At 45.6% G+C, this 11562-nt stretch overlaps 1 long non-coding RNA gene across 1 annotated transcript; it reads right to left on the reverse strand.

Moving 5' to 3' along the window:
* Positions 1-1634: 1634 nt before the first annotated feature.
* On the reverse strand, positions 1635-7203 carry LOC117076587. Its single transcript, XR_004434418.1, has 3 exons — positions 7095-7203; positions 2716-2824; positions 1635-1718 (listed from the first exon to the last, which is right to left on the reverse strand). It is a non-coding gene; the product is annotated as an uncharacterized LOC117076587 (long non-coding RNA).
* Positions 7204-11562: the final 4359 nt, after the last annotated feature.

Below are 11562 nucleotides of genomic sequence, written 5' to 3' on the forward strand. Positions count from 1 at the left end.
AATTCTCGTGCCTCAGCCACCCGAGTAGCTGGGATTACAGGTGTGTGCCGCCACACCGGCTAATTTACGTAATAGTAGTAGAGAATAATAGAGATAGGGTTTCGCCATGTTGGCCAGGCTGGTCTTGAACTCCTTACCTCATGTGATCTGCCTCAGCCTCTGAAAGTGCTGGGATTATAGGTGTGAGCCACCGCCCCCGGCCCAGAATGGTGGATTTTAGTTCAATAAGTGTTCTTTTTAATTTAGCCACTGTTTTTTAGCTAAAATTTACTGAGTTCCGGGTGAAACCCATTAAGGAATGAGGCAAAAAAAAAAAGCATTCTCTATACGTGGACTCAGTGTGAATTAATCTGAAAAAGAAGCCTTGCCTCTTATAAACACTTTATCTAGATTAGATTTTTTTCACCTTTGAGGTGGGATGGTAACTAAGCTAACAGATTAGCAGATTTAATTTTTCTTATCAGTTAGTTATTTAAGCTTTTATTTGCCTTTTATAAAGAGTCTTTAAATACAAATATTAAAATCTCTTTAGAAGTTTTTTGGCTGGGCGTGGTGGCTTATGCCTATAATCCCAGCACTTTGGGAGGCCAAGGCGGGCAGATCACTTGAGGTCAGAAGTTCAAGACCAGCCTGACCAATATGGCAAAACCCCATCTCTACCAAAAATAAAAAAATGAGCCAGGTGTGGTGGGGCATGCCTTGTAATCCCAGCTACTCTGGAGGCTGAGGCAGGAGAATCTTTTGAACCTTGGAGGTAGAGGTTTCAGTGAGCCAAGATCATGCCACTGCACTCCAGCCTAGGCAACGGAGTGAGATACTCAGTCTCAAAAGAAAAGAAAAGAAAAGAAAAAAAACTCTTTAGTAGCTTCTGCGTATCAGTAAGCACCCCTAGATGAGACAACTTTGGGAGACCTCATTTTCAAACGCACTTCGTCCAGTGCAGTATTATTCATTTGTTTCTTCGTTTTTGTTTTCTAGAGAGATGCGGTCTCACTATGTTGCCTAGGTTGGTCTCGAACTCCTCGACTCAAGCTATCCTCCCAAAAGTGCTGGGATTACAGCCTGAGCCACCACTCCTGGCCCAGTATTGTTTATTTGGAATGTTCTACTGTAACTTATCTTTAGTAAGATTTCATCATTTCCTAAGCCTTTGTTGCTTTCAGGGCCTAATACTTATGCATGTATAAACTGGAAGGTACTCAATTCTTCAAAAATTAAGGATCCAGTTTTTACCTAAAATATTGACTTTGCCTCTCAGATCCTCTCGACCAACTTTGCCAATGATTTTTCCTAACCTAAGCATGTAAGAAGGAAGAAACAGAGGGGGTAGAACACAAAAATCCCCAAGAATTTCCAAAAGCTGAAGTTTACACCAGCTGCAGTATTGGCACTTACTACCAGTTTCTTTCTGACCCAGTCAGAAGGCCTCTAACTGGATCCAAGCCAGTTATTGATCAGATCCAATTTAATCCTAGAGCCGGTCCAATTTCTGTCATGACTTCCAAACCTAGTTTGGATCAGAAATTTGCTCAAACAAACTCAGAGAGCTCAAAACACAATTTCATGGAGCTTCTGAATCTGAGGGAGATCTTACCACAATCCCCAGTTGCCGTGAGAGAGAGCAATGGACATAGTGGGCCCGGGGGTACCTCGCTTGGTCACTCAGTGCTCCTAGGGGTTGCTGGAAGCTCTACATCAGATCCCACTTCTGACATCATCTGTTAAAGGAAAATCCTTGGCTAAATTAAATTTGACAGATTCAATTGAGCAAAGAGCAATTTGTGAATTGGGCAGCCTCTTGAGCTAGACTCAGAGAGACTCCACCACAGCGATGTGGTGGAAGAAGATTTTGGGACAGAAAAAAGGCAAGTTACATTCTGTACTGAAGTATGGAAACAGCCCAATTGGTTACAGCTTGACATTTGCCTTATTTGAACACAGTTTGAACAGTTGGCCCCCTTTGATGGCCAAAACTGGGTGATTGGCACAAGAGTAGAATACATTCTGTTTACACCTTCATTTAGGTTATAATTCATTATGTACAGAAAAACCTTTAGGCTGAATTTAAAATATGTAAGGAGGCAGCTTTAGGGTAAACTTGATTTAACAAAAGGGTAGCGTGAGTATTTCTCATGGGTCAAAAAGTGGGCAAAGGCCAGGTCTGGTGGCTCACACCTATAATCCCAGCACTTTGGGAGGCTGAGGTGGGAGGATTGCTTGAGGCCAGGCATTTGAGACCAGCCTCAGCAGCATTGCAAGACTCTGTCTCTAGAAAATCAAAAAATTAGCCGGTTGTGGTGGCACGCACCTATAGTTCCAGCTATTCAGGAAGCTGAGGCATGAGAATCACTTGAGCCCAAAAATTTTAGTCTGCAGTGAGATATTAATCACGCCACTGCACTCCAGCCTGGGCAATAAAGTGAGATCCTGTCTTTTAAAAAAACAAAGTGAGCCAAGCTGAAGAGCAAACCTTTGAGGCCTAACTAGCAAGACGCTGGGAGTAAAGATGTCACAAGAAACCATTCAGACACGGACGCACCACCCTGGCCAAGGAATTGTGGAAGAAAGATCCCAGGGACGGGAGTCTCTGAGCAATCTACAAAGCATCCAAGCAGAAAGTCAGTTTGAATTCTCTGCCAACGCAGAGGGTACAAAGCCAGCTGGCCAAGTGGCATGTGCCCAGCCCCTTACCTCCTCTCCTGCCCTTTTTCTCACCTGGTGATGATGGAAACAGCGCTATGGAAGGAGAGAGGAGGAGATTGGATTGGAGGAAGAAGCCGATCGTCACCCCTTTCTCAGAGACAGCAGCATCAACTACAAGTGTCTGCAGCAAGAGAGGGAGACACCTTTCCTTCCTATGAAGACTCAAGACTTACTTGTATGTAACTATTGAATTGAGACTGTCTTTCTGACTTAAAGTGACTGAAGCCTCTCGATGACCTGAAGCGGAGCCTGCTGAGCTTTCATTCTGTAGCGGAAGAAACACTTCCCACCCTGACTCAGGTTAAAAAGGGCAGTGGGAGGTCGGGCGCGGTGGCTCACACCTGGAACCCCAGCACTTTGGGAGGCCAAGGTGGGCAGATCACTTGAGGTCAGGAGTTCAAGACCACCCTGGCCAACATGGTGAAACACTGTCTCTACTAGAAATACAAAAATTAGCTGGGCACAGTGGCATGTGCCTGTAATTCCAGCTACTCGGGAGGCTGAGGCAGGAAAATCGTTTGAACCCAGGAGGTGGAGGCTGCAGTGAGCTGAGATTGCACCACGGCACTCCAGCCTGGGGAACAGAGTGAGACTCTGTCTCAAAAAAAAAAAAAAGGGGGGTAATGGGAGGCAAGAGATAGTTTTTTATTTCATCACAAGACATGCTTGTTCAACATACAGATACAATCAAGGAACGGAACTACTGCAAACTGGGGGCCCAGGACTGCGCATTGCACCCCCACAGCTGGGACGCTGCCACCAGCCCAGAGGCCCAAAGGCCACAATGTGAAACCAATGAAACCCTAGGATTATGCAGGTCATTTGTTCCTATGACCCTTCTTTGCTGAGGGCAGAGAGGCTCACCCGAAAGTTCACCAAGATCCTGGGACAGGATTCAAGGTGGAGAGGATTTTAATTTCCCTGAGGGCCTTGGGTCCATCAGATAGAAACTATCTCCAGCCCTCTGGAGTCTTGCCCTGGCCTGGAGGTCTCTTACATTTCTGCTTGCCTGGGTCTCAGGTCTGGAAATGACAGCACACCCCCGTCTGGGGGCAGCTGCACCCACAGGCCAAGATCTGGATTCCTGGCTGCTGTATTGACAGCTGTGGTTATGGGGTCAAGCAGATTGAGGGTAGTTGGTAGTAAGGAAATGCCGGATACATTAATAAAATACCCATGAGAGCAGAATCTATTCCTTGGCATAAGAGCAGAATCTCTTGCCGGGAGGAGGCAGCTGGAACATGTGGCTCTAACATGGAGCTGGAACCTTATCCTCTTCCTAGGAGTCTCTCTTCACCGACCCCTGACTCCCACACCTGCTTCCCGCTTTGATCCTGTGTCCCAGGGGTGAACATGTAACCTTTTTCTTATCATCCAGACAGTGGAGACAAGGCTACCCTACTTAAACAAGGTTTTAACAAAAGCTTAAGACATACACCTGAGAAGAGAACACAGTGATATGAAAGTGGCAGTCTGAGCTGGGCACCGTGGCTGGGCACGCCTGTAATTCCAGCAGTTTGGGAGGCCGAGGTGGGAAGTTTGCTTAAGCCTAGGAGTTTAAAAGATGAGCTTGGGCAACATATGAGACCCCACCTACAAAAAATAAAAAAATCAGCCAGGTGTGGCGGCACACACCTGGCGTCCCAGCTACTTGGGAGGCTGAGGCAGGAGGATCACTTGAGCCCAGGAGATCGAGGCTGCAGTGAGCCATGATCACGCCACTGCACTCTAGCCTGGGCAACAGAGCAAGAACCTGTCTCAAAAAAACAACAACAAAAAAAGGAAAATCTTGCTCACAAGGCAGGACTTGCTTTGTGACTCTCTCCAGAGGTCCCTCTCTCTCATCCGTACCTCCAAAATCCACAGACTGACAACCACCTTGACCCCCTCTACTAAGGCAGTCGAAAGTTGGGACAATGAGGCCACTAGAGGGAAGTGGATTCCCCACTCCAACCTGCTGAGGGCCTCATTTAATGATCCAGGTCCTTAGGTGAAGGACCTCCTCTTCTTCCCAGGGTATTAGCCCGGGAATTACATCATTTCAGGGAAGTCCCATGGGTTGGGCTGCCCCTGTTCCCACCCCCAAGGATTTTTGGATGGAGGTTCTGTGGTATAATATAGAGTATCCTTGGTCTTTGCTTAGATTCCTATCACAGAGCACCTAAAACACTTGGATGTTCCTGACAGGAGTGTCTTTTGTTATTCTTTATTTCTTTTATTTTTCTCTTCTTCTTCTTCTTCTTCTTCTTCTTCTTCTTCTTCTCTTCTTCTTCTTCTTCCTTCTTCCTTCTTCCTTCTTCCTTCTTCCTTCTTCCTTCTTCTTCCTTCTTCCTTCTTCTTCTTCTTCCTTCTTCTTCTTCCTTCTTCTTCTTCTTCCTTCTTCTTCTTCTTCCTTCTTCTTCTTCCTTCTTCTTCTTCCTTCTTCTTCTTCTTCCTTCTTCTTCATCTTCCTTCCTTCCTCCTCCTCCTCCTCCTCCTCTTCTTCTTCTTCCTCTTCTTCTTCTTCTTCCTTCTTCCTTCTTCTTCTTCCTTCTTCTTCTTCTTCCTTCTTCTTCTTCTTCTTCTTCCTTCTTCCTTCTCCTTCTTCTCCTTCTCCTTCTTCCTTCTTCCTCCTCCTCCTCCTCCTCTCTTCTTCTTCTTCTTCTTCTTCTCCTTCTCCTTCTTCTCCTTCTTCTCCTTCTCCTTCTTCTCCTTCTTTTTTCTGGAGACAGAGTCTCACTCTGTTGCCCAGGCTGAAGTGCAGTGGCACAAACAAACATGGCTCACTGCAGCCTCGATCTCCTGGGCTACAGCAATCCCCCTGGCTCAGTCTCTCGAATAGCTGGGACTACAGGCACACACCACCACGCCTGGTTAATTTTTGTATTTTTGAAGAGATGGAGTTTCTCTATGTTGTCTAGGCTGGTCCCGAACTCCTGAGCTCAAGGGACCCTCCCACCTTGGCCTCCCAAAGCATTGGGATTTTAGGCATGAGCCACTGTATCTGGCCCCTTTGTTATTCTTAATGAGCGCCTTTTCATCACCCACAGACAGCACTCTAAGAGTCTTGCTCATGAAGGATGTGACCTCCAATTTTAGGAGAATACATCTTTCCCCAAATGATCTTGTGCCTTGCATCCAACCTTAAACACCTATGGACAGCCTGGTCCAGCCCTAAATCTAGCCAGAGGAGTTGCACAACACCAGCCCTCTGCCATTTAGAGCTGCCTTAACCCACCCTGGACTTTTGAAAGCCAAAAGTCCTAGCCAGAGAAAGGGCCAACTGAATAAGGACTGAGCTTCCAGGATAAATGACTCAATGTGCAGAAGTTCCTAGAGATGCTTGCTCTCTCAGGGAACTTGTTGCAAATAGGGGGTTTCAAGCCTTTCATACAGAGCCTTGTGATTGTAGAGAGGTCAGCCCTGCTAAGTGCCTGCCACCCGGACATGCTCTCCCTGGGACTTTAGGTAGGTCATGACCAATCATGAGCCCTGGAGCGTAAAAGATGCTTTAGCTCTTGCCTCATGTGGTCACCCCTGATGTTTGTAGCTGTGTAGAACAGTAGCTTTCTCTGCTATCTGTACAGGAAGTCCTACAGGCAATGTTAAAAACACCTGCCAACCAAAGCTTACGTAGACCCTCTTCTCTATATGTCAGAAGAATCTATGATGTTCTATTCCAGTACGTATAACATTGGAAAGAAGCAATTTACTCATCTAGACTTGGAGACTCTGGCTCAACATCAAATTAAAATCTTGCTATGTCTGTGGAGGGTGGGGATTAGGTGGGGAGGTCCAGGGTAGCTTTGCCGAGAGATACTCAAATAGGGTAAATACAGCCCATCCACTGGAGCACCAATTTTTTAGAAGTTTTAAGGGGGAAAACACATTTTTATCTATAAACACATTACGAAACAGACTGTAAAATTCACATGAACTTTAAATATAAATTGCAAATTTTCAAAGAAATTTTTAGCTTACAGCTGGCCTTTTTGGGCTACAACCTCTTCTCACCCGCCCCCAGCTGGTGTTCACGTGAGGGTGCTTTTGTGCAAAGCTGGAGAAGCACGGGATGTGAAGGGCCTTCTCAGAGGCAGAGCTCTACAGATGAACCAGAAGACCGCACCCGAACCCCAGTTCAGCTGCGTGGCATAAACACCTTCCCCTGGCTAGGAGCTGATGCCTCACGGTGAGCTTGGATGACAAGTTCATAGAGAGCCATCCACGTGAATGGGTTTAATGGGATTTCTTTAGCAATTATTTAAACATAGTCTTTAGCGTCCCTCAATACCCTTTCCAGGAGGATACACAGAATAAATTCCTGCTTGACTTTTAGATCCCAGATAAAACTGCTCCCGCAGAAGAATTAGAATTTCTTTGTCTTATTGGACAATAAAAATTATGTAACTTACTGTGTTTCTCTGTGCTTCATTGCCAGACATCTTAGAAGCAAATCTCTTAGCCTTTTAATACGTTCGGTCCTGGTGCCGGAAAATGCCTGCTTCTTCTGTCACCTTCGGATGGACTCTGCTTTCCCACTCCTGTATGTCATGTCCTGTTCTGGGCTGTAAATAGCCAGCCCAGGAAGCAAGCAGGGCACACATTTTAATGTATATATTTTTTCAATCAACTTTTAAATGAACATGACCAATTTACAAACAAAATTTACAACCAAGGCAAAAAACACAGACTCTAAGACAAGTCAAGCATTAAATAGAAACAGCTGATTTATTTATTTATTTATTTATTTATTTAAGACAGAGTTTCACTCTTGTTTTCCAGGCTGGTATCCAATGGCATGAGCTTGGCTCACTGCAACCTCTGTCTCCTGGGTTCGAGCGATTCTCCTGCCTCAGCCTCTGGAGTAGCTGGGATCTCAGGTACCCACCACCATGCCCAGCTAATTTTTGTGTGTGTGTGTGTGTTTTTAGTAGAGACAGGTTTTCACCATGTTGGCCAGGTTGGTCTCGAACTCCTGACCTTGGGTAATCCACCCGCCTTGGCCTCCCAAAGTGCTGGGATTACAGGTGTGAGCCACCGCGCCCGGCCAATATTTTTTAAGAAAGGAAAATCTATGCAAATTTACATTGTTTTGCTATTTTTAAAAAATGCCGGCTGGGGGAGGAGGTTCATACTGTAATCCAAGCACTTTGGGAGGCTGAGTTGGGAGGATCACTTGAGCCCAGGAGTTCGAGACCAGCCTGGGCAACATAATGAGACCTCTATCTTTACAAAAAAAAAAAAAAAATTGAGCTGATTGTGGTGGCTTGAGCCACCTGCAGTCCCAGCTGCTTGGGAGGCTGAGGCAGGAGGATTGCTTGAGCTGAGGATGTTGAGGCTGCAATGAGCTATGATTGTGTCACTGTACTCCAGCCTGGGTGACAGAGTGGAAAAAAAAATTTTAATGCTGCAGTGAGTACCTATGTGCATAATTTTCTGATTGGTTCTTTAAGATATATTTCTAAAGTGAAATTATTGCCCATGTGGTGTGACTATTTTCAAGGACAAATTAATTTTCCATGTCTGTTAGGATGCTGTGAGTTGCAAGAGAGGCAGCATAGCACAGTGGCCGAATCTGTGGACTCTGGACTGCCTGGATGCAAATTTTGTTTCCACTACTGAGTAGAATTAACGGCAGACTGTCTACCCTTGAATTCACCTCAGGAGCTAATGGTAAATATAAGCGTCTACTCAGCAAAACATAGAATAGAAAAGAAAGAGCAAGGGAACATAAAAACTAGAAAGCATAAAAGAAAATGAGAGGCTGGGCGCAATGGCTCACGCCTGTAATCCCAGCACTTTGGGAGGCCGAGGTGGGCAGATCACGAGGTCAGGAGGGTGAAACCCCGTCTCTACTAAAAAATGCAAAAAATTAGCTGGGCATGGTGGCGGGCGCCTGTAGTCCCAGCTACTCAGGAGGCTGACACAGGAGAATGGCGTGAACCCGGGGGCGGAGCTTGCAGTGAGCCGAGATCGTACCACTGCACTCCAGCCTGGTAGACAGTGTGAGACTCTGCCTCAAAAAAAAAAAAAAAAGAAAATGAGAGAAACAAAAAACCATTATGAATATAAATGTAGATTAGTTAAACTTGCCTAGTAGGCTGGGCGCGGTGGCTCAAGCCTGTAATCCCAGCACTTTGGGAGGCCGAGACGGGCGGATCACGAGGTCAGGAGATCGAGACCATCCTGGCTAACACGGTGAAACCCCGTCTCTACTAAAAACATAAAAAAAAACCTAGCCTGGCGAGGTGGTGGGCGCTTGTAGTCCCAGCTACTTGGGAGGCTGAGGCAGGAGAATGGCGGGAACCCAGGAGGTGAAGCTTGCAGTGAGCCAAGATCGCGCCACTGCACTCCAGCCTGGGCGACAAGGCGAGACTCTGTCTCAAAAAAAAAAAAAAAAAAAAAAAAACACTTGCCCAGTAAAAGACAATGATTCTCAAACTGGCTCAAAAGTCAAATGAGACTGAATGCTTTCTCACCTTCAGTTAACTCACTCTTTATGGCTGGGTGCAGTTGGGCACACTTGTAATCCCAGCACTTTGGGAGGCTGGGGCAGATCACTTGAGCCCATGAATTTGAGACCAGCCCTCCCTGGCACCATAGCAAGACCCTGTCTCTACAAAAATCAAAAGAAAATAATAAAACAAATAGTCAGGTGTGGTGGTGCATGGCTGTAGTCCCAGCTCTCAGGAGACTGAGGCAGGAGGATCCCTTGAGCTCAGGCATTTGAGGCTGTGGTGAGCTATGATCATGTCACTGCTCCATCCTGCGCAATAGAACGAGACCTTGTGTCTAAAAAATATGAACAAAACCCCCTAATTCTTTACCATAATATCTGGTCACCACACCCAATTTACCATGGCCACTCACTGCTTTTATCATGGTGACCAAGGTCATTTAGGTGGTCAACTAAATCTAGTGGAATCTTTTCAGCCCTTGTCTTTGTTAACCTCTTGGAAAATATTTGATGCTATTAGCCACACCTTTCCTCTAAACACAAGCTCTTCTCCTGGCTTCTTTTTTTTTTTTCGAGATGGAGTGTTGTTTTGTCACACAGGCTAGAATGCAGTGGCGCAATCTTGACTCACTGCAGCCTCCGCCTCCTGGGTTCAAGTGATTCTCCTGCCTCAGCCTCCCAAGTAGCTGGGACTATAGGTGCATGCCACCACACCTAACTAATTTTTGTATTTTTAGTAGAGATGGGGTTTCGTCATGTTGGCCAGGCTGGTCTTGAACTCCTGGCCTCAAGTAATTGGCCTGCCTTGGTCTCCCAAAGTACTGGGATTACAGGTGTGAACCACTGTGCTCAGCCTTACTGGCTTCTTAAAGATGCATGTTCTCTGAATTTCTTTTCTCTGGAAAAGAAGCAATTGGAAAGAAGCAATTGACTCATCTAGACTTGGAGAGTCTTTTAAAAATCTTTTTCCTTTGCCCATCCCTTAAATGTTAGTGCTGCTCCTCAGGGTTCTCTCCTAGGTGCTTTTCTCTCTCGCTGTATATATGCTTTCTGGGAGCTCTCAACCATTCTCAAAGTTTCCATTATAACCCATATACTGATGAATCCCAAGTCTAGAATTCCAGCCCAGACCTCTCTCCTGGGCTCCAGATCTGGATAGTCAAATGCATAATGGATATTTCCATTTAGGAGTTTTGTAGGAACCTCAAGCTCAGCATTACCCAGCTGAACTCATAATTTCTTCTATATGTTTCTGCCGTTACTAGTAAATGGCACCACCTGGTTTTCTAAAGTCAGAAACCAGAGAGCCAGCTTTGACTCCCCTCTCCCCTGCCACCCACATCAAATGAATCAGCCTCTCCTAAATATATTTTTCCAGTCTATTTGCTTCTTTACATTCTCATTGCCAATACCCTCTTCTTGCCCACCACCCTTCCACGCCTGGGCTATTGACTCACTTCCTAATGATCTCCCTACCTTTAATTATGCTAGGCTATAATCCAATGTCCATTGTGCTCCAGATATCTTCTATAGCAAAAAAACTTGGCCATGACCCTCCCATGCTGAAAATCCTTCAGTGGCAAGGCCCTTTCTGAGCTGCCACTGAATTTCTTTCATCTTGAGTGTGCCTTGCTCTCTCTCACATTCAGATCTTTGAACATGCTGTTCTCCCTCCTTAAAATATTGTTCTGCTTTTCTTTTCTTAGCTTAACTCCTCTCATTTTCAGGTCTCAGATTAAATGTCACTTTCTCAGGTTAGGTTTCCTGGCCATGTGCTTCCTTATCACCTGTATTTCTTTTCTCTACCACCCATCACAAAAGTATTGAAATTTCATACTTAATTGTCTTTCCCTGTCAGACCACAAGGGCCATGTAGATGGGAACTGTGTCCATCTTTTTCATCACCACGTACCTTGGCACCTAGTGCTGTGCCTAGTAATCATTAAGTGCTCAATAAACAGTTATTGAATTTGGGCTGGGCGTGGTGGCTCATGGGTGTAGTCCCAGCACTTTGGGAGGCCAAGTTGGGCAGATGACTTGAGCCCAGCCAGGAGTTCAAGGCCGGCCTGGGAAACATGGCAAAAGCTCCTCTTTACAAAAAAAAAAAAAAAAAAAAAAAAAAAAACTAGCCATACAGGTGCACGTGCCTGTAGTCTCAGCTACTTGGGAGGCTGAAGAGGGAGGATTGCTTGAGCCCGGGAGGGGAAGGCTGCAGTGAGCCATGATTGTACCACTGCACTCCAGCCTGGGTGAAAGAGTGAGACCCTGTATCAAAAAAAAAAAAGTCATTAAATTTGTGGGCACATGCACAAGGATGCACCCTTTTCACATTGCTCATAATGGCAAAAAAGAAAAAAGTCTGGAAAATGCTTAACTTTCTAACATGAGGGTATATATGGTAAATGAAGTGTGATCCTTCATAT

Source organism: Trachypithecus francoisi, unplaced genomic scaffold, assembly GCF_009764315.1.
Source record: "Trachypithecus francoisi isolate TF-2019V2 unplaced genomic scaffold, Tfra_2.0 Lachesis_group0, whole genome shotgun sequence".
Taxonomy (NCBI): domain Eukaryota; kingdom Metazoa; phylum Chordata; class Mammalia; order Primates; family Cercopithecidae; genus Trachypithecus; species Trachypithecus francoisi.